The sequence below is a fragment of the Dasypus novemcinctus genome, chromosome 23 (assembly GCF_030445035.2).
Source record: "Dasypus novemcinctus isolate mDasNov1 chromosome 23, mDasNov1.1.hap2, whole genome shotgun sequence".
NCBI lineage: Eukaryota > Metazoa > Chordata > Mammalia > Cingulata > Dasypodidae > Dasypus > Dasypus novemcinctus.
The window spans coordinates 28898986-28922076 of record NC_080695.1 but is presented as its reverse complement, the minus strand read 5'-3'; the positions used below and the strand labels follow the sequence as shown (position 1 = coordinate 28922076).

At 42.0% G+C, this 23091-nt stretch overlaps 1 protein-coding gene and 1 pseudogene across 2 annotated transcripts in view; both read left to right on the top strand.

Moving 5' to 3' along the window:
• Window positions 1-16789: 16789 nt before the first annotated feature.
• On the top strand, window positions 16790-16908 carry LOC111763841 (5S ribosomal RNA; annotated as a pseudogene).
• Window positions 16909-22686: 5778 nt separating this feature from the next.
• SRCAP (Snf2 related CREBBP activator protein) overlaps window positions 22687-23091 on the top strand; it is a 29603-nt gene continuing 29198 nt past the window's right edge. The window contains exon 1 of one of the 2 annotated variants that reach the window (XM_004479379.5): window positions 22687-23011. The gene's annotated coding sequence lies outside the window, so the exon portion shown is untranslated. The remainder of the gene's footprint in view (window positions 23012-23091) is intronic. The other variant, XM_004479382.5, reaches the window with a different exon arrangement.

Sequence of the window (23091 nt, the reverse complement as noted above, 5' to 3'; positions counted from 1 at the left end):
TTTGAATGGCTTCTCCAAGCATTACTACATGAATTTGTTAGGTTAATAAGCATAAAGTTCTAAGAACACTGTTCCTAGAGCACAGAGAATGTGCTCCAAGAATGCTTGCTGGCATTACTGTTGATGCCTTGCTGATCTCGACCTTGAAGTTTTCTAGAGCCTTTGTTAAGGAGTCTGCTTACTTACATGCAGTTTATTTGGGAGGCATGCTTCAAAGCAGGCTTTTGAGGCCTGCAGCAGCTATCAAAGGAGCGCAAAGGGAGAAACATGAGTCAATGAAGAACAAGGGTAAAGAAACTTTAGATTGAGACAGACCCGGGCTTGAATTTGGCCTACACTATTTACCAGCGCTGTGACCTTGGCCTAGATGTAGCCTATTTACATGGTGGGGAAACAAGGGAAATGACGATCCCAGACCAAGGGCTTGCCATGATTACATGGGATGATGCATGGGAAGGGCACTTAGCATAGAGCTTGGTACACAGTGAACATTCGATAAATGAGTGTTGACTGTATATTAGAATTCCCCTGTTTCAAGATGTGTAAATAGTTCAGAGAAGTCGCATGACTTAAGAGTATCAGGAGAGGGTGGCTTACCTATGTTTTTTGAGGGGGAGAGGCAGGTTTAAAAAAATTCTTAGAACAGTTTTAGATTTACATAAAAATTGCAAAGATAGTAGAGTAACCACATATCCTGCATCCATTTTTCTTCTACTAACACATTTACTATTGTGCATTTGTTACAGTGAACTGATATAAATACAGCATTTAATAACTAAATTCCATACTTTATTCAGGTTTCCTTGTATGTGTGTGTGTGGTAGTTTTTAACCTACTATCCTTTTTCTGTCCTAGAATCCTATCCTGGATCCCACGTTGCATTTAGTTGTCGTGTCTCCTTAGGCCCCTCTTGACTGACAGTTTTTCAGACTTGCCTTGCTTTTTATGACCTTGACAGTTTTGACCTTGACTCAGTCAGGTATTTTGTAGAATGGTCCTTAATTGTGATTCATATGTTGTTTCTCCCAGGGTTAAACTAGAGTTTTGGGTTTTGTGAAGAAGTGCCATTTTCATCAGATCATATTGAGGGTATATGCTCTCAAGATGACTTATTGTTGATACTGATCTTGATCACCTGGCTGTGGTAGTGTTGGTCAGGTTTCTCCACTGCAAAGTGACCCTTTTGCTTCCCTTTCCATACTGTCACCTTCGGAAAGTCACTGTGCAGCCCATACTTAAGAGTGGGGAGTTAGACTCCACCTCCTTGAAAGTGGAGTAGCTACATATATAGTATTTGGAATTTGGCACAGGAGATTTGTCTCTTCTCATTTATTTATTTGTTCAATCATTATATCACCATAGCTTCATGGATATTTACTTTATACTTTGGACTATAATCCAGTACTACTTTATTTACTGTATTGCTCAGATTGTTCCAGCTTTGGCCACTGGGTGCACTTTCATTTGGCTCCTACTTCCCTTTGACACTGTTTTTGTTTTGTTTTATTGTTTTTAGCACTGAGACTTTTCACCATTTATCTTTTTGTGTCTTTGGAGTTTTGTCTTGTGCATGTATTACCTGTTTTAAAAGTTAAAAACAAGTAGTGCAATTAACATAAAAACAACTCCTAGCATATAAAGAGGTAGAGAGTGAAAAGTCTTCCTTTCCCTGACCACCGCTCGCCTCCTCCACTTCCCCTTCCCAGAGATGCCAGGTTTATTTTTTATTCCTCTGGAACAATTCCTTTTTTCTTCATTTAAACACATTTGTGTATAATATATCCCGTTCTGTATACTACTTTTTTCAAGGAACTAGCTCTTGGGGATTATCCCATTTCAGCACATAAAGATCTACCTCCTGGGGAGTGGATGTGGCTCAGGCAGTTGAGCACCTGCTTCACACATGGGCGGTCCCAGGTTCAGTTCATGGTGCCTCCTAAAAACAAAACAAAAAACAAGCAAATGAAAAATTTCAGGAGGCTGATGTGGCTCAGTAGTTGAGTGCTTGACTTCCCACATACCAGGTCCTGAATTCGATCCCTGGCCCCAGTACCTCAAAAAAAAATGATCTATCCCTTTTTAACCTTTGCACATAGTATCACGTGTAAGACTGTACCATAATTGATTTAACTAATCCCCATCAGAGGACATTTACATTCTTTTCAGTCTTCCTAGAACAAGGAGTGCTATGGTGAATACCTACATCTTACACACATGGGCAGATATATCTGCAGGATAGATTGTAGAAGTGAAATTGTTGAACCAAAGAACCAGAGAGTGTATACTTCTAAAATTTACATATATGCTGCCAAATTACCCTCCGCAAACGTTTCACTAATTTTCGCCCTTACTAACTGTGTGAGAGGACCTGTTTCCTCACACCCTTGCTAACACCAAGAATTAACAGGCTTTTTGGGTTTTGCCAATCTTACAGGTGAAAAATGGTGACTCAGTTTTAATTTGCATTTCTTTTATTTTGAGGGAAGTCAAACATTCTCATGTTTCAGAATCATTTGTGTATTCTTTTTCTGTTTGTCTTCTCAGGGCCGCTATCCATTCCCCTCCCCCACCCCATCATGGGTGCATTTAACCTTTTTTGGTGCCTGGGGAGCTCCTTGATAAAGCAACTCACTCATTTAGTCCAGCAACAATTATTTATTGACCACTTGTGTATCAGACTCCATTTTAGCAAGATGGCAGTGAACAAAACAGACAAAGCTGTTTTTCTTAGGGAGATTAAAATTAGTCTAGATGGGAGACAGTAAAAAAATAAATATGTCAGTTGGCAATAACTTATGAAAAAAAAGTGTTTGGGCTAGAAAGTGCTGGGATGCTGTATTATATAGGGCAGTCAGAGAAACGTCTCTGAAGGGATGCCAGTTGACTGAGATGGTAATGAAGTGATCACTTGGGATCCCAATCACTTGGGAGAGGGATGCTTAGGCAGAGGGAACAGCAGTGCAAAGTCCCTGGGGTGGGAAGGTGCTGGATGCGCTGAGGATCGGCTTGGAGGCCAGTGGGCTGGAGCAAAGCAAGTGAAGGGCAGAGAGATGGAAGGTGAGGTCGGGGAGTAAGTGAGGTCCCCCTCCTTGCAATAAGCACCTGGACTTCTCACTCTGCATGAGATGCTAGCCATTTTAAAGGGCCACACAGCAGGACAGTCTGTGAGCTGAGGCATTACAATACACACATTACTGGCTCATTTCCCCTCATTAGACTGTCCTAACCTGGAATATTTAGGGACCTGGCCTGTTTTAAGTAAATCCAGTGTTTTAAAAATCATCAGGGACCCAATTTTCTCTGAAGGACTGAGCATCACTGCCATGGGCATGAGCTCAGTTGGGGGGGGGGGGAGGGATTGTCATGTGGTGACCCTGTGCTGCTTGACTCAGGCCCTTTGCATGAGAATGACGAATAGGCCCCATCCTTTATTCCCACTGGAGGGGATCATCTCCCCAAAGCCTAGCACCAGCCACCTCAAGAAGTGCCCCTTGCAGGCCATAAAAATATGTGTTCAAGAATGTTTCCAAAATTAGATAGCGGTGATGGCTGTACAATTTGTGAATAGACTAAACATCACTGACCTGTATGTTTTAAAAGGGCGAATTTGATGGTATGTGAATTATATCTCAATAATAATACTTTTAAGACAGAATATCCCCAGAAACAACTCGAATGTCTCCAGGCGTCTAGTTAAATAGACTGGATAAACACCACGGAGCTCTTCAAAAGAATGAGATGTGTGTGTACTTGCAGATATGGAAGATATTGAAAGCTCTTTATGATGTAGTGCCAAGTGAAAGAAATTAGGGGAAGAACTGTGTATAGTTTGCTGCCATTTGTATTTAAAAAGGGTATACATACACACACATAGAATATCTCTGGAAGGATATTTGAGAACCTCTTAGAGGGAGCATTTCAGTTCCACTGATAATGTTCCATCTCTGTACTTTAAAAAAAGTATGTGTGTAATTTTAAAAATAAAAACATTTTTAAAATCAACACAACAAAAATTAGAAATATGAAAATTAAAAATTGGGGAAATGAATGCTTTTGGCAGGAGCAAAGAGAAGTACAAAATCCCTAAATTGGGAATGTGTTTGGTAAGGCTGTCGCTGGTTGCTGAGGGAAACATCGCTAGGGAGTGGTGTCTTTCTACACGCCAGGCATCTTGTTAGGCTCTGGGGATGAATTGGTGGGTAAGGCTGACAAATGCCCTCACCAAGCTCCTCCCAACTGCGCCCAGCGCCAGCAGGAAGCCCTGTCCTGAGTCTTGAAGGGAGTCCTCTCCCGCCCCACTCCTCCCTCCACTGGCCTCTTCTCCAGGACCTGTCACATTCAGAGCAAACAGTGAACCTTGACCTGGGTGGCTCTGGAGTCTGACAGACCAAGTGACCTTAGAGACTTAGGCCCCTCGTCTGAAAAGTGGGACTAAATAACCAAACCCATCTCAGTAGGGTTGTGAGGATTATTTAACATTCCAGAAATGGGAAGAATTCTACCTAATATTATTAGTCTACCTCCAGCACTGACTCGCTTGGGTTGGTCATTTAACAAGAAGAACACGATGCTCACAATTATCTGGTGGGCAGGCGGGGCCAGTATGGCCTATCCCCATTTTATGCATGAGTCCTCTGAGGCTCATCCAAGCCGGCAGTAAGATCTGAGGACTGGGTAGACATGCCTCAAGATGGGCAGAGTTTAGGTTAGGTCAAAAAGGAGTGGCCAATTATTTGCTTGGTGATTTTAGACTAGTTACTTTACCACTCTGAGCCTGAAAGTTAACCACACCTATTAAAAAGAGACCCGGCCTTGGACCTCACAGGATTAAAAGCAAGGATTAAAAACTGCTGCAAATTTGAAAGGCCTACCACAACTGCGCAGAACGCCGGAGTTGTTCAGGAAATAGGAGCTTTTAGGAGGCTTGTTATGCAAATTTTCTGAATAACAATAAGGACCCCTAACATTTATGGAACTAAGTGTCAGGCTCTATGTTAGGTGCCCAGATTAGGTGCCTGCAAGAGACCAGGTCTTCTGGTCTTTAACTCTTCTCATGCGGGGCAAAGCCCTGCTGTGAATGAGCCGAGAGGCCTCCAGTGATGCAAATGACTGTTGACTTTTTTCATTAACAAAACAATGAGCCCTTTCACGTGTCAGAGGATGATGTTTAGAACTTTGAAAGGGACAGAAATCAGTTAACAAGTGTTCCTAGATATACTCACACCCATCTCTACTTGTCAATAAACATTTCTCAAGACGTGCTGGGACAGCCCTGTTTTGCAATCCAGTCTCAGTCTCTAAAATGTTGTGTGAACTGGGGTATGTTACTTAAACTCTCTGTGTCCTCGTGTTCAAGCAGGAATAAAAGGGGATTCTAGAGGCTAACATTCCAGGCTGGCGGGACTTCATTTCGGTGAGACTTTCTTCGAAGAACCTGGCACTTAGAAGAAATGAAACAATTTTTCTTGCCTGTGGAAATCAGCTTCTTTTACTCCAGACCTCCTGCCCCACCCTTACTTCAGATGGATTGTCAACTTCCCTAGATCCTGAGTTTCAATGCCAAGATCTCAGTCCACTGTGGGAGTCTCCTCGGGAAGACACGAGGGAAGAATCGTGTGAAGAATAAGGACTAGGGACATCCAGAGCCACTGTACTGGGTGTATAAGAGGCTAGTTCAGTAAGCGATAGAGAGATACTTAAAATATATGCATACAGTTTTTCATATGTGCAAAGATAATCACTACAAAGGTATCTATTAAAATATTGTTTCTAGAGTATTGAAGATGGAAAGGACTCTAGTTTCCAAAAGAGGGGATTGGTTAAATAGATCCATTTTATAATGGCTAAAGTAGCCTTTAAATAATGAGGTAGATGTCACTGTGCAGGTCTGGAATAATCTCCAAGATGGGTTATCGAACAGAGAGCTCCTGTTCATCAATAAGAAAACTTAGTACTGTGAAAATATCAGTTCTCTCCAAAGTGATCGGTAAGAGTCAATGCAGTGAGAATAAAAATCACAGCAGGGCCCCATGGTAACCACAAAGAATCAGAGAATATGCAAACTCATAGAGACACAAAGTAGAGTCCACATTACTGGGGTGGGAGGGGTGGGGCAATGGGAAGTTACTGCAAAATGATGTAGGATTTCTGTTTGTGGTGAAAGGAAAGTTCTGGTAATGGAAGTGGTAAGGGTACTACCCCCTTGTGAATGTGATTAATCCCACTGAATGGTATGTTTGGGAGGAGTAAGGATGGGAAGATTTGTTGTACACGTTTCCACAATTAAAAGAAGAAACCAAAGAAACAATGGCAATTATATGCAATACATGGTCCAAGATGGGATGGGATCTAAGGATGGAAGAGAAAAGGCTCAGGAAGACATTATTGGGATATAAGAAAAAATCAGAATATAGACTAAGCAATATAAAATTTTGTGAACTCCATTACTGCACTTAAGATGATAATACAAGTGAATGTCCTTCATAGGAAATGTACAGGGAAATATGTGTTCAAGGATTATGATGTGTGCAACCTGCTCTCTAATATCCAGAAAATAGATAGATAGATAGATAGATAGATAGATAGATAGATAGATAGATAGACAGACAGACAGACAATGATATGGCAAATGAGGTAAAATATTAAAATTGGTGGAGCTGGACGTCTGGGGGGTTGGGGTATGTTGGAGTCCTGTGTATGGGTTTGGATTATTTTTGCAACTGTTCTGTAAAAGTTTGAAATTATTTCAGAGTAAAAAGTTTAAAATTTCATATAAAATCACAAAAGGGTTTTTGAAAGTGTAGGAAGGAGTAAAGGGCTAAGAAGTAGAAAACACTCAGGAAGAAAAAAAAAGAAAGGAAACTTGCTCTGTCAGAATTGTTACAAAGTCACAGTAAGGAAGACAGTGTAGTGGTGGTAGGGAGAGGAAATTCACCAAAATTAATATATGAAAGTTTGATAACTGACAGGTGATGTTGAACATGAAAGGAAGGCTGGTCAATAAATGGAGCTAGAGAAAATAGTCATCCATATGGGGAAAAAATGAAATGGGATCATTGCCTCACACCATACACAAACAAACAACTCCAGATTTAAGAAGACTTAATTATCAAAAGCAAAACTTGGAAATTTTTGGTAGAAAATATAAAGGAAGTTCTTTCTGACCTTGGGGTAGTGAAGAATCTCTTAAACAAATCACAAAAGGTTAAATATAAAATAAAATGTCAATAAATGAGACTACAGTAAAATTAAGAACTTCTATTCATTAAGACACCTTAAAGAAAATGAAGTTATGAGTTACCCATTTGAAGAAGATATGTGTAAACACACATAACCATCCGAGGATTTATACCAAGATAATCTAAAAGACCTTCTATAAATCAACAAAGGACAAGAAACCAGTAGAAAATTGAGCAAAAGACTTGAACATGTGTTTCAAATAACAGGGTATGTGGCTAAAAAGCCTTCAAAGAGATGTTCAGCATCATTTGTAATCAAAGAACTGCAAATAAAGTCATAATGAGATACCATTGTATACCCAAGTCTCTGGCACAAATTAAAAAGTCAGAAGATACCAAGTATTAGAGGAATTCTCTAGGTCTTCTAGACCTTGCTTGTGGGAATATCTATTATTCAGCCATTTTGGAAAACAATTTGTCCCTCTCTTGTAAAATTGAACATTTACATACCTTAAAAACCAACAATTCCACTCTTGGGCAAATAACCCAGGAGCAAGCCTTTGCCAAGCGCTCCAAAAGACGTGTACATGAATATTCATAACAGCAGTGAAGAGATGGCAAAACCCAGAAAGAACCCAAAATGTCCTTCAATAGGAGAATAGATACAGAAAAGGGGGAACTTTGACAAAATGAAACACTATACCAGAATGAACTATGAATGAGCCACACCACACAGAACAGCATGAATGTTTTTTTATTAGTATAATATTGAGTGGGATAAAAAAGAAAGGCAGAACTTGAAGGCTGTATAAAGTTTAGAAACAACTACAATTTATTGTCTAGTCAGGCAGACGACAAAACCACAAAACCAAAGTCAAGGAAGTAATAAATACAAAGTTCAAGATAGTGGTTTTCTGGTAATGTGTGGGACAAAGAGGCTTAAAAAGGATAGCGGCAGAGCCCACGGGAAGATATAACTTATAGTTAACGGTAACATCAATAAGTACATCTATAAATAAATGAATACACTATTAAAAACAGACACAAGCAAATTTTTAAAAATAGGACCATATCAGAACAACAACAGTGTTTCACGGATTAAGGATTTTAAATAAATACTTTGCATTTGAGGTTTTTTTCTTTAAAAAAAAAGAATATGTACAATATGCGATTTGTGTATAAAAGATAGTGGGGGAAATATCCATTATCCAAACCTATAAAATTCTATATTCATAAATGACCTGTACATACCCATGAAACTGGCGTTAGCCTTTCACAGGGTCTCAGGGGGCTGACTGGGAGTGAGAAGTCACTCATGGAAGCGTGGATACCTGTGTGTGTTTTTTAATGTCTTATTTTTTTACCTGGTGCATAGGATAGCTTTTCAACCAAAATTTAAGTATCAAGATTTTTAAAATAAAAATTAAAACAAAGCTTTTGTTCAGACGACAAATACCTATTGGATGCTTGCTTTAGTAAAGTTGAAATTTTACAGCAGATATTTTAAGGCTTTGCTAATTAATGGTTTGGATGAGGGAGGGGCAAGCAGACGCCCTTCATATCATGTTGGTGGCACTAGAAATTGTTGCAGCCCCTTTGGAGGGAGATATTTTGCAGTGTCTTAAATGCACATACTCTTTGATGTCGCCATTCTCTTCCACTTTAGAAATATACCTTAAAGGTTTACTTGCATAACTCAAGATATAAATGTACAAGTTTCTTTAAAGTCATCTGTACATCACAGTTAATTGCACATCATGGTCCATCTGCATAATTGACTATTAGGTAGCTATTTAAAAGTATAACATATCTAAGAGCACTGACCTAGAAAGATATTATGCATATATAAGTGAAGAAAAGCGGAATACAATACAATATATAGTATGATACTTGTAGGAAGAAAGACACACATATTCATGGAAAAATCCTGGAAGGAAGCACAAGCAATTCAATGCCGGTTTCCTCTAGAAGTGGAACTGAGAAGGCAAAGAGAATAACATTTCTTTGGTTTATATTTGCAATGGTGTGTTTTATTTTTTACAAAGAGGAAGCACTTATTACATCTCTAGTAAAAACTATTTTAAAAATGTATAAATTTCAAAGAAGCAAAGTTTGCTTACTGCAAAAAAAGAAAATTTTTGAAGAACATATAGAAAAAGAAAGATGATGTTTTTGCCTTCTCATCCTCAACAAAATAATTACATTTCATAATTGGCAGTATTTCACGCTTTTGTCTGCTTTTTAATTTGTTTATATAAATGGATTTATTTTTACAAAATGGAACAATATTATACATGTTCTTAGTTGTTTTTTTCACATTTTACCATGTCAATAATATACACCTATATATCATTTTCACCAAAATGGAAGAAATGGTAGTTATTTTTCTGATTGTAAAAGTGTTATTCACAAAATAAATATCTCTTTAACCGTGTTGCTAAATGAAGAGTGCAAATTATACTACCATGTGGACAGTATCATCGCAGGTATGTTAAAAGAGAACAAAAAAGAAAACACTGTGTCTGTGTGTAATGGATTGAAAACTGTAAAGATACCTGGCAAACTCTATACAGAGGAATCATTTATGGGGGATTGGATTGAGGTGGTTTGGATTTTCATAATGTGTATCGCTTTTTAAAAATCCGATTTGTAATTTTACAGAAAAATCATGGAGAAAATATGGAATTCCCATATACCCCACTCCCCAGTTTTCCTATTTTTAACACTTTGTATTAATGATGTGGTACCTTTGTTACAACTGATGAAACAGTATTATTATAATTACACTATCAACTATAATTCATAGTTTACATTAGAGTTCACTGCATTGTCTAATCTTATGTTTGTTTTTTATTTTATTCTAGTAATACATATACAACCTAAAGCTTCTCCTTTTAACCACATCCAAATATAGAATTCACTGGAGTTAATTACATTCTCAATGTTGTGCTACCATACCACCATCCATTACTCAAACTTTTCCATCCCCCCAAACAGAAACTCTGTACCAATCAAGCATTAACTCCCCATTGCCTACGCCCACCCTGGCACCTGGAAACCTGTATTCTAGTTTCTGGCTCTACGAATTGCTTATTTTAATTATCTTGTATCAGTGAGAGCATACAATAGTTGTCCTTTTGTGTCTGGCTTATTTCACTAAACATAATGTCTTCGAGGTTCAAGGTTCATCCATGTTGTCGTATGTATCAGAACCTCATTTCTTTTCCTTTTTAAAAAGATTTATATTTATTTCTCCCTTCCCTAATTGTTTGTGCTCACTGTCTGCTCATCTTCTTTTTAGGAGGCACCGGGAACCAAACGCAGGACTTCCTATGGGGAAGGGAGGTGCCCAATCGCTTGAGCCACCTCCACTCCCACCTCATTTCCTTTTTTTTTTTTTCCACTCTGATCATATTTTATTCCTCCATCCTGAGGAGCCTGGGATGGCGATCTCATTTCCTTTAAGGCTGAATAATATTCCATTGTGTATATGTATATATAGAAAACACATTTTGTTTTACACTCATCTGTTTATGGACACTTGGGTTGCTTCCATATTTTGACAATTTTGAATAATGCCACCTTGACTATTGTGCAAATATCGTTCAAATCCCTGCTTTCAATTCTTTTAGGTATAACTCTAGAATTGAGATTGCCAGGCCATATGGTAATTTTTCTTTTTAAGATTTATTTTATTCATTTCTCTCCCCTTCCCCCCTGTTGTTTGCTCTCTGTGTCCATTCGCTGTTCTTATGTGTTCTTATGTGTCCGCTTGCATTCTTGTCACGTGGCACCAGGAAACTGTCGCTTTTTTTGTTGCGTCATCTTGCTGCATCAAGCTCTCCATGTGTGTGGCGCCACTCCTGGGTGGGCTGCACTTTTATTGCGCAGAGCGGCTCTCCTTGCAGGGTGCACTCCTGGTGCGTGGGGCTCCCCTACGCGGAGGACACCCCTGCATGGCACAGCACTCCTTGCGCGCATCAGCACTGCATGTGGACCAGCTCACCACATGGGTCAGGAGGCCCTGGGTTTGAACCCTGGACCTCCTATATGGTAGGCAGATGCTTTATCAGTTGAGCGGATACTCTGTCAGTTGAGCCACAACCACTTCCCTCATATGGTAATTCTATACTTAACTTTCTGAGGAACCACCAAACTGTTTTTCACAGTGGTTGCAGCAGTTTACTTTCCCAAAAATGAACAAGTGTTCCTGTTTCTCCATATCCTCTCCAACCCTTGTTATTTTCTGCTTTGTTTTTTCAATAGTATCCATTGTAGTGCATGTGAAATGGTATCTCATTGTGGTTTTTTATTTACATTTTCCTAATGGCTAAAGATGTTGAGCATTTTTTCATGTGTTTATTGCCCATTTGTATATCTTTGAAGAAAATGTCTATTCAAGTCGTTTGCCCATGTTTTAAAAATTGGGTTGTTTGTATTTTTGCTGTTGAGTGGTAAGAGTTCTTTATATATTCTGGAAATTAACCCCTTATCAGCCATGTGGTTTCCAAATATTTTCTTCCATTCTGTATGTAGGTTGTCTTTTTACTTTCATGATTAAGTGTTTTGATGTTTTTAATTTTGATGAAGTCTCTATTTATCTATTACGTTTTCTTTTGTTGCTTGTGCTTTGGGTGTAAAGTCTAGGAAACCATTGCCAAACATGAAGTCCTGAGGATGCTTTCCTATATTTTCTTCAAGACTTTATTGTCCTGATTCTTATATTTAGGTCTTTAATCCATTTTGAATTAAAATTTTTAAAAAGATTTATTTTTATTTATTTCTCTCCCATCCCCCCCCCCCCTCATTATCTGCTCTCTTGTGTCCATTCGCTATGTGTTCTTCTGTGTCTGCTTGCATTCTTGGCAGCACTGGGAATCTGTGTCTCCTTTTGTTGCATCATCTTGTTGCATTAGCTCTCCATGTGTGCGGCACCACTCCTGGATGAGCTGTGCTTTTTTCATGTGGGGCAGCTCTCCTTGCAGGGTGCACTCCTTGTATGTGGGGCTCCCCTACACAGGGGACACCCCTGCATGGCATGGCACTCCTTGTGCACAGCAGCACTGCACATGGGCCAGCTCACCACATGGGCCAGGAGGACCTGGGTTCAAACCCTGCACTTCCTATATGGCAGGCAGATGCTCTATCAGTTGAGCCACATCTGCTTCCCTTGAGTTAATTTTTGTAAATGATGTCAGGTAGGGGTCCACTTTCATTCTTTTGCATATGTATATCCCGTTTTCCCAGCACCATTTATTGAGGACAGTGTTTTTTTCCAATTGAGTGGACTTAGCACCTTTGTCAAAAATCAGTTGGCCATAGTCAATTGGCCATAGATGAGAGTTTATTTCTGAACTCTCAGTTCCATTCCATTTGTCTGTATGTCTATCATTGTGCCAGTACCATGATGTTTTGGGTTTTTAAAAAAGATTTATTATTTATTTATTTATCTCGCCCCCCCCCCCAACTCCCCTGTTGTCTGCTCTCTGTGTCCATTTGCCGTGTGTTCTTCTGTGACCACTTCTGTCCTTATCAGCAGCACCGGGAATCTGTGTTTCTTTTTTTTATTTCTCTCCCCTTCCCCCCTGCCCTAGTTGTCTGTTCTCTGTGACCATTTGCTGCGTGTTCTTCTTTGTCCCCTTCTGTTGTTGTCAGTGGCATGGGAATCTGTGTTTCTTTTTGTTGCGTCATCTTGTGTGTCAGCTCTCCATGTGTGCTGCACCATTCCTGGGTAGGCTGAACTTTCTTTCACACTGGGCGGGTCCCTTACGGGGCGCACTCCTTGCGTATGGGGCTCCCCTATGCGGGGACACCCCTGCGTGGCAGGACACTCCTTATGCACATCAGCACTGCACATGGGCCAGCTCCACACGGGTCAAGGAGGCCCTGGGTTTGAACCGCGGACCTCCCATGTAGTAGAAAGATGCCCTATCCGCTGGGCAAGTCCGCTTCCCACCATGATGTTTTGATTACTACAGTTTTGCAATGTTTTAATATTGGATAGAGCAAGTCCTCCAACTTCATTCTTCTTTTTCAAGGTGCTTTTTGGCTATATGAGGCCTCTTACCCTTCCATATAAATGTGAAGATTGGCTTTCCATTTCTGCAAAGAAAGCTGTTGGAATTTACATTGAATCCTTAAATCACTTTAGGCAGAATTGACATTTTAACAATATTTAATGTTTCAATGCATGAACACAGAATGTCCTTACATTTATTCAGGTCTTCTTTGATTTATTTCAGCAATGTTTTGTTGTAGTTTGCCATGTACAAGTCTTTTACAACCTTGGTTAAATTTATTCCTAGACATTTGACATTTTAGTTGCTATTATAAATGGAATTTTTTCTTGATTTCCTCTTTGGATTGTTCATTAGTAGTGTATGGAAACACTGATGATTTTTGTGTGTTGATCTTGTACACCTGCCAATTTGCTGAATTGATTTATTAGTTCTAGTAGCTTTGTTGTGGATTTTTCAGGATTTTCTTTATATAGGACCATGTCATTTGCAAGCAGGGTAAGAACTACTTCCTTTCCAGTTTGGATGCCTTTTATTTCTCTTTCTTGCCTAATTGCTCTGGCCGGGACTTCCAGTACATGCTGAATAATATTGGTGACAGTGGGCATTCTTGTTTTATTCCTGATCTTAGAAGAAAAGCTTTCCATCTTTCACCATTCAGTATGATGTGAGCTGTGGTATGTATTGCTTTTATAATAATGATACATGTACGTGATCAACATTTTTAAAAATTCTGATGAATATACAAAAGTTGAAATCATCCCTAAATCCTATCACCCAGAGAAAACCCTCGCCAACATTTTGGTGAACACCCTTTCAGATTCTCTCTGCCTATACAAACGTTATGATTCTCCCAACTTTCATAAATTGGAATCACACAAAATATACCATTTTGTACCTTGTTGTCAATATTTTCCATGTCAGTTCATCATTCCTTCTAGTGGTTGCACATTAAAGCATTGTTCAACTGTACCATCCAATCCCTTACTGTTGCACAGTTTCTTCAAAGACTTTTTAATTGTAAAATGTATCATATAGAACAATTTAGAAGGTGCATGTACTGTTTGTGTCACCTCTATCCAGGTTAAGTAATAGAACATGGTCAGTACTCTAGAAATATTTTTAATTGTTTTAACTTTAAAAACTATGAAATAAAAATCATTGAAAAGCATAACAAAACACCTTTGTACCACTCTCTCAGAATTAACAGACATTCAAATTCTGTTAGGTTATTGCTTTTATTTTTGTTTGATTTGCTTTTTTTTTTTACTAAGACAAAACAATGAATTTTTTTCTATCTGCCCTTTTTAGAATACAGTACTTTCTGCTCATTCTTGTGAATCATTTAATGGACAAAGGTTTTCCCTATTTATTGTGTGTCAGTTGTCCTCAACCTGATTACCTGTGAGGGTTACCATCTTTTCATATTGGTCATTTGAATTTCCTTGTCTCTCATCTGTTTCGTATCTTTGTCCATTATTTTGTTGGAACCTTATGTTCAATTTTTTTTTCTTTTATAAACAATGCTGTGATGAGCATCTTTGCACGCATATATTTACTCATTTATCTGATTCATTCCTTAGGATAAATTCCTAACGTGGGATATGCATTTGAAACTTAGCACATTTACACTCCCCTCAGCAGCATAGGAGTGTCTGCCTTCGCTTGCCTTTGCTGGAACTGGGTCCCATGTCAGTTTCCTTCTATTAGAGTTGGGGATGTTTTGATTGGGTTGTTGGTTAAGATGTGCTGAATTCACCCAATGAAGGTTCTGCATTTGACGATCCTCTTGGAAGTTTCCAGTCTTCCCAGAGGAGAGGGAAACCACCAACTCCCCACCTTCTCCTCGCCTCCCTCTACAGCTGCCTTCCTCCCAGAGGTTCTCAGGGAGAGAGATTTGCTAAATCTGGCAACCCTATCCCTTGGCTCCCTCAGTCTTTTGCACTTCTCACCTGGACTCGCATTTCACTGACTACAGTCCTTCCTCAACAAGCTCTGCCTGCCCTCTGCTGTCTCTTGGTACACTTAGAATTACATCCAGCGCCTTACCCTGACCTTCAAGATCCTGCCAGGTCCTGGCCTGACTCTCCTCTCAGACCCCATCTCCTACTGCTTACTGCCCCTGTAGCTCTAGGGCCTCCGGCTTGTTTTCTGTCTGGATCAGCAGGATCCAGCCTCAAGGTCTTTGTACTTGTTCTTTATCTCTGTTTAGAGTGTCTTTCCCCTGAAGTATCCAAGTCTCTGCTCAAAGGTCACCTCACCACCTCCCAGGCCACCTTGTCTAAAATAACACACATACCCTGCCCCTCAGCCACTCTTCCCCAGCCTGCTTTACTGGATTTTTTCATAGTACCTTATCCATGACTATTTTCTACTCTTACTTGTTTATATGTTTATTCTTTGCCTTCCCCCCAGCTCCATAAAAGCTGGGGCTTTGAGCATTTGGCTTGATTGGTTTCCCAATAGTACCTTCCCAGTGCCTAGAACTAAGCCTGGCACTTGGTGGACCTGATTTTGATCTGGCTTTGATAGGTTGCATTGCACAGCAGTTCAGAGCAAGATGCCAGGCTCCTTTCTCACTGTGCAGCTCCAGACAAGTTACTTAACTCTTCTTCTTCTTTTTAAAAATTTTGTTTTAGAGCAGTTGTAAGTTTACAGAAAAATCATGCAGAAGGTAAAGAGTTCCTGTATATCCCCACCCCACCTCCCACAGTTTTCCCTATTCTTAACATGTTGCATTAGTGTGGTATATTTGTTACAACTGACAAACTAATATTATTAGAGTTATATTAACTAATGTCCATAGTTTACATTAGGGTTCACACTAGTCTTTTTTTTTTAATTTATTTTATTTTATTTCTCTCCCCTTCCCCCCTTCCCATTGTCTGCTCTGTGTCCATTTGCTGTGTGTTCTTTTGTGTCCCCTTGTATAATTAGGCAGCACTGGGAAACTGTGTTTCTTTTTTGTTGTGTCATCTTGCTGTGTCAGCTTTCCGTGTGTGTGGCTCCACTCTTGGGCAGCCTGCACTTTTTTTTCACATGGGACGGCTCTCCTTGCAGGGTACGCTTCTGGCGTGTGGAGCTCCCCTACATGGGGGACAGCCCTGTGTGGCACAGCACTCCTTGTGCATGGCAGCACTGTGTGTGAGCCAGCTCACCACACGGGCCTGGAGGCCCTGGGTATGGAACCCTGGACCTCCTATATGGTAGGCAGATGCTCTATCAGTTGAGCCACGTCCACTTCCCCACACTTTGAATTCAACAGTTGATTTTTTTTAAAAAAATTGTATTGTGTAACATATACAACATAACATTTCCCATTTTAAGCACTTGCAAGTATGCAGTTCAGTGGTGTTAATTCTATTCACAATGTCGTGCTACCATCACCACCATCCATTACCAAAACTTTTCCACCATCCCAAACAGAAACTCTGTACCCATTAAGCACTAACTTCCCATTCCCCACCCTTTTACCACCCATAAAATAGGGGTGATAATCTACTTAATAGCATTCCTGTGAGAATTAAGTGAGAGTTGGTATGTTTAAAAACACAGGCTAAAAATAAAAATAATTTAAAAATAAAATAAAGGCTAGTCTAGGGCCATACCACCCTGAACTCTCCCCATCTCGTCTGATCTTAGAAGCTACGCAGGGTCAGGCCTGGGTAGTACTTGGGTGGGAGACTGTCTGGGAATACTGAGTGCCGTAGGCTTAAATATGCAAGCTCATAGCTCATAGAAAAAGGAATCAGAGTACAGGTTGCCAGGGTGAGGGTGGGGTTGTGATGAGGCAAGGAAGGATGGGGAGTTAATGCAAACAAAATGGGTGTAAGGTTTCTGTTCAGGGAGACTGGAGAGTTTTAGTAATGGATGGTGATGAGAGCACCCAGCAGAGTGAATGTGATTAATCCCACAGAAAGGCATGCTTGGGAGTGGGTGAGATGGGAATGAATGTTAAGGTTGTGTAAATGTTCCCACAAAAAGAGAGAGAGAGGAAGAGCTAGCATGAGAGGGAGAGAGTGCATGACTAAAGAGACAGTGACAAGTAAAGGCAATACCTGATCTTGGATGGGATCTAGCAAGAGAGGAAAGAAGGCTCAAAAGGACATTCCTGGGACATGTTAGAAAACCGAACGATAGACTGTACGTTTTGTATCAGTGTTAATTTCTTCAACTTGATAGCTATACTTTAGGCGGTTGCATAAGTGAATATTCTTGATTGTAGGACATGTATTGTCCTACAGTATTATGTGTATAATAATATATAATACTGTAGGACAGTATTATGTATTCAAGGATGATAATGTGTGTGAGCTGTCAAATGTTCATAAAATGGGTTGATATGTAAATAGACAGATAGATGGATTGATAGAATGATGGATAGCTAGCTAGAATGGTATGACGAGTGTGGCAAAATGTTAAAATTGGTGGCTCTGGGTATATGGGGGTGGGATGGGACTTTGGAGTTCTCTACATGGGGTTTGTTTTATTTTTGTAACTGTCCTGTAGGTTTGAAGTTATTTCAAAGTAAAAGCAAAACACAACAACACAGGCTGGTGCTTAGTATCTGTCATTATGACGTTTTTCTAATGAATTGAGCACATATGAGTGATTGGGAACACGCACACTCTGTGGCGTCAACCACCCTTACCTATAGACATTTCTATGTGCTGGAAACTGCCCCCTGACGATGGGCTCAGACAGGAATGGGTGTGCGTATGTCAGCCGAGACCCCATTCTCACCGTGAGCCCCAGGGGCTCAAGTAATTATTCCTAGTGTGGGAAGGGTTGAGAAGCACAGAACACTGGATGTTACAGGAAAGTCAACCCAGGCCGAGCATCCGGGAAGGTTTCTGGAGGGAGCAGCATGTGCTCCGGGGCTGGAGATCTCTAGGCTTTGCCTGGGTGGAAAGGGAAAGGTAACCATGCATGAGGAAGCCCAGAGTAGAAAAAGAGCCCACAAGGCATCAACAGGGAGAAGAGGGGGCAGCAGAGTGTAGCGGGCTGGGACAGAAGATGGAGAATTTGGCAGGAGATCCCAGGGTAGGGCCTTGGGGGTCTCAGGAAGGCGTTCCATGGGAGCCATAAAAAGATTTGAAGTAGGGGACTGAGTCTGTCAGATTCGAGGTTAGAAAAACTCTCCTGGATCTCCCTGCTTGAATTTTTCTTTCAATAAACAGGGGGTTTTGATTATATGGAGGGAGCAGAGGAAAGGGAAGCTAAGAGAAGGGAAGCTCTCCCTGGCTGTCATGTAGAGAAACTTCCTTCAGGTCTCTCTTTAACTCACTAGAGACCAGCTTGCCTAGTATCTGTCCGTCCCTCATCTCTGCCCCCCTCCACCTGCTTTACTATGTTAGTAGTCCTCATTGGTCCTTGAAATAATATTATAATTTCACATTTGTTCTTTGACTCCCCCCACTAGAATGGAAGCCCTGCAAGAGCTGGGACTTTGGGGGATAAGACTGGCAGCAGGAAGATCAACTAGGAGGCTGGTGCAGAGTGGGTTGAGGCTCCAGAATATTTACTTGTAAGAGGGCTTAGGAGCAGCTGTCTGGTTGGGAGGGAGCAGGGGGCTAGGTCTCGCCTCACCTGGAAGCTTCGTTTGCAATACAGATTACAGAACACTGAAAAACATCAATGGTCCATATCAAAGAATGTGGTGGGAGAGACTGATGGAAATGATGGTGTGTGTGTGTGTGTGTGTGTGTTTGTGCATGTGTATGTGTGGAGGGGGGTGCTAAAATTCCAAAAGGCCACTCCTGGTGCTGTCACGGATTATAAATTGTCAAGGGGCTAAGGTGTGTGGAACTTGAGTTAAAGAGCAGGTGTGGGACTAGAGAGAAATGAATAGACTGGAGAAATTTAGGATGTATAGACAAGGCTTGGGGCATAAGAGAGAGGGAAGTGGTCCAACTTGAGCAACTGGTTGGATGGTGATGCTGTCCCCTCAGAGCAGAGGGGAGGAGGAGCAGGTATGGGGTCTCAGATCATGAGTTCAGTTTTGGATGTGTGGTCCAAGGTGCTTGAGGGGCCTTTGAAAGGCATCCGGGAGTTTGGCAGAGGAGAATGCAAGTTCTGAGCACAGGATAGTCCTGAGCATAAGAGAAGGTACAAGATATTATGACTGGAGACTTAGAGATAAATGTTTTTTTCTTCCAAGATCTCTTTAGGCAAACACTGGCCAGAAATGCTTTCTTGCTGCAACCTGGCTTTCCCACCCCACCTAGACTATTCTATAACTCCTGCAACTTCCTGCAATCACTAGGGGTCTGTGGAAGGGAAGGGGCCTGAAACTTATTATCATTTTTCTTATTAGCTTCAGGGAATCTGCCTCTGCCCTGAAGAGTGTGTTGGATGAGAGAAGGCAGATGAAAGAAGAATCTTGAGGACTTCCAACATTTAATGGAGAGGTCTCAGAGAAGTGGCCTATAAGGGAAATTGAGAAGGGAGAGCTAGTGATGCAGGAGGCGGCTGAGAAAGTCTGGCCTTGCAGAATGCCAAAGGAACAGGCATTTAGAGGACTGTCATCACCAGTAATCAATGGCCTTACCAAGTTTTCTAATTCTTCTTCAGTACCTCTCCCCCTTATCTCCACTGCCCCCTCTTGGATGGTGGCCTCCATTACACCTGGGTGATAGCTCCAGCTTGCCTTCTCCAGCCTCTCCCTACAGCCATCACAGGCTTTCGGTTAGACCACCTTTTGTAATGTGGAGCTCTGACCATGCCAATACACTGCTTGACAACTTTCAACAGCAACCTGTCACCTCCAAACTAATGCAGCACTAGTCTGGCATGCTGGGCCTTTGGTCACCTAGCTCAGGTGACCTCTCCAACCACACCTCGATTCATAAAGAAGACAGGTTGATGTGGTCACTGTCTCACCAACCCTCAAACTTGCTCAGGCTGTGCCATCTGCCTGAGGTGGCCACCCTTCAGGCCTGAATTTTTTAAAGCTAGGCTTAAATGGCACCTTCTCTAGGAAGACTCCATGATGTCCCTCTGGATTTGACTTGATCCTTGGTGAGTTCCTTGACTACCCCTCTCTGTCATGATTTCTACCAAGCTTGGTAGAAATTCTAATGACAAAATTCTCGAGAGCAGGGTCTGTGTTGTCTTCCTTTCTGGCCCTCCCATTGGTCCCAGCACAGGTCCTGCCATGTAATGGGCAATGGAAATGCAGGCCTGGAGAGAGCACTCCTTACCATTCAGGTGTGGAGAAGAGGACACAAACTCAACTGCTTCAGGAGTCAGACAACAATGAACGTGTGAAGTTGCACAGTATGCAACAGTGGGTGATGGGGCCTGTGGCAAGATAGACTTCATTCTCCTGCCTAAAAGTATTAATAATACCCAGAACATTAAAATACTCTGCAAAGCACATCTGAAGGGTAAACTTGACCTGAAGATCATGATTTTGGGACCCTGAAATATTGGCCCCAAGCACACCTTTGCTTTTAGGTGGTTCTGTAGTGCTTTCAAAGCAATTTTCTATTTTCAACTCTCCTCACTTTACAGATTAGGAAACTGAGGCTCACTCTGAGACATGAAGTGAATTGCTCAAAGTCAAATAGCAAGGGAGTAGCAGCACAAGGCTAGGTCCCATTTGCTTTGCCTGGCCTTCTCCTCTCAAGAGGTGGTTGTGGGGGGAGTCTGAAAGGATGGATATTTTTCACTGTTTATTCAACCAAATCTTCATCTGTAAAATGGGACCAACAACCCCTTCTTTAAAGATTATTTATTTATTTCTCTCCACTTCCCCACTCCCCCCCCCATTGTCTGCTCTCTGTGTCCATTTGCTGTGTGTTCTGTGTCCGCTTGTATTTGTCAGCGGCACCAGGAATGTGTCGTTTTGTTGCATCATCTTGCTGCATCAGTTCTCCAAGTGAGCCTGCCTCCTGGGCAGGCTGCACTTTTTTCATGCAGGCGGCTTTCCTTATGGGGCGCACTCCTTGCACGCTGGGCTCTCCTACACAGGGGACACCCCTGAGTGGCAGGGCACTCCTTGTGTACATCAGCTCATACTAAAACATTTCCAGGTGGTGGCCTGGGGGTCCTGGACAGACCATCTATTAAGATCAAATGCCAATCAGTGTTGGAAAAGGCCAGGAGGCTATGGGAACCAGACAGGTATTAACTCAGCCTGGGAGTGGTCAGAAGAGACCTTTTGGAGGTTGTGGTCCCTCAGACACATGCAGTTTTCTCTATTAACACTTTGCATTACTGTGGTACCTTTGATGAAACAGTATTATTATAATTACACTATTAACTATAGTCTATGGTTTATTTTAGGGTCTTAAGCTGAATTTTGAAGGAAGAATAGTAAAAAAAAAAGGGATGAAATGGTATACAGAAAGGTCAAGAGACATGAGACTCTTCTAAGTTCAGTGTGGCTCTATGGAAAGTCTCATAAATGTGTATGCTTGGCCTGGAAAAAAAAGACTGAGGAATTGAGCCTAAATGGATGGGTACTCATTCACTTATTCAACCAATCCTTCCTGGATCCTTCTATGTGCCTTGAGGCCCCAACATAGGCCAGAGGTAGCAAACAGGCAGCCTATGGGCTGAATCTGACCCACAGCTGCATTTTGGCATTCTTGTAGGGTTGTAGGTGATGGCTGATTGTAGTTGAACTTCGGATGTTCCTTTGGACAGAGCATGTGTCTCCTGTTCCTTACAGTCCTTACCTGCCCCTCTTTGCTCTGTTTACATGACCTTCCTGGACCTTTTAAGCTTTTGCATTTTAAGCCCTTAGCCTTCGCTGTAAGAGAAATAAGACTTCGAATTAGTGGCAAGAGAGAGAATGTTCATTTCTTTGAGCAGGGTAGGGAAGAGCTAAACTGGTTGGAGGAAGGAGAGGAGCTGAATAAGAGCTTTATCAAGGAACTTGAGCTCCTTGGATGGGCTTAAAGTGACAAACTTCCGTGAGAGCGTGTGCATTCTTCTCGGAGGCAGTGTGCCCTGAACTGTGGGGGTATGAATCTTGGCTTTGGGCTCTCTTGGTTAATTCCTGAGCCTCAATTCCTCATCTGTAAAATGGGATGTTAAGAGGAAATAATCAGTGCAAAAAGGAGCACTCCGGAGAAGATAGCTGTTATTATTGTCTTTCTATTCCAGGGTGAGGGTATCAGATGGTATAGGTGCTTGGAAGCTATGTGGAATACCATCCTCGTGTAAAACGAAGTAACTATAAAAGTAGGCTTTCCTGGGAGTGAGGAGGCCTAGGCTCCACTGCTAACTTTCTGAGAGTACCTGACAAATCGCTTCAGTTTCCTCGGTGATCCATTAAAAAAAATGGGGGGACTGGCCCGAAATGGGAGCCGCAACGCAGCCCGAGAGGTAGCTTCTGGGCAGAGGTGGGTAACGATCTCTGCCGCGGGACAAACGCGGAGCCTACGAGCGGACTACATCTCCCAACATGCCTTGCGCTTCGGGCGGCAACCTCCGCTAGCACGCGAGCCTGCCCCCTCCTCCCCGCCACCACCAGTTACTGTCTCTCGCGAGAGGACGGGCCGCGCCAGCGGTAGCTATAGCGAGCTGTGGTGGTGGTGGTGGTGGTGTTGGTGGTGGCGGCCGAGAGGGCGGCGGCCATTTTGGCGGGGCCTCGGGAGCGACGGCGGCGGCTCGCTGGGAGTAGCGTCTTCCCTTATCCCCACCCACCGCCCGTATCTGGCCGTGAGAGGAGGCGGTGGAGGCAAGGCGGTGGCAGTAGCCGTGGTCCCCAGGGGAATTTAAAGGGTGTGAAAGCGGCGGCCAAGAGGGGGCCCTCCCCCCTCCTCGGCGGGAGGGGGTCTGGTGCGCACGCCCCCGAGGACGCAGGTAAGGAGAGGGAGACAAGATGGCGGACGCTTCTCAGTTCCCCTCCCCTGACAGATGACTGCGCGCGCATCTTTCCGCCG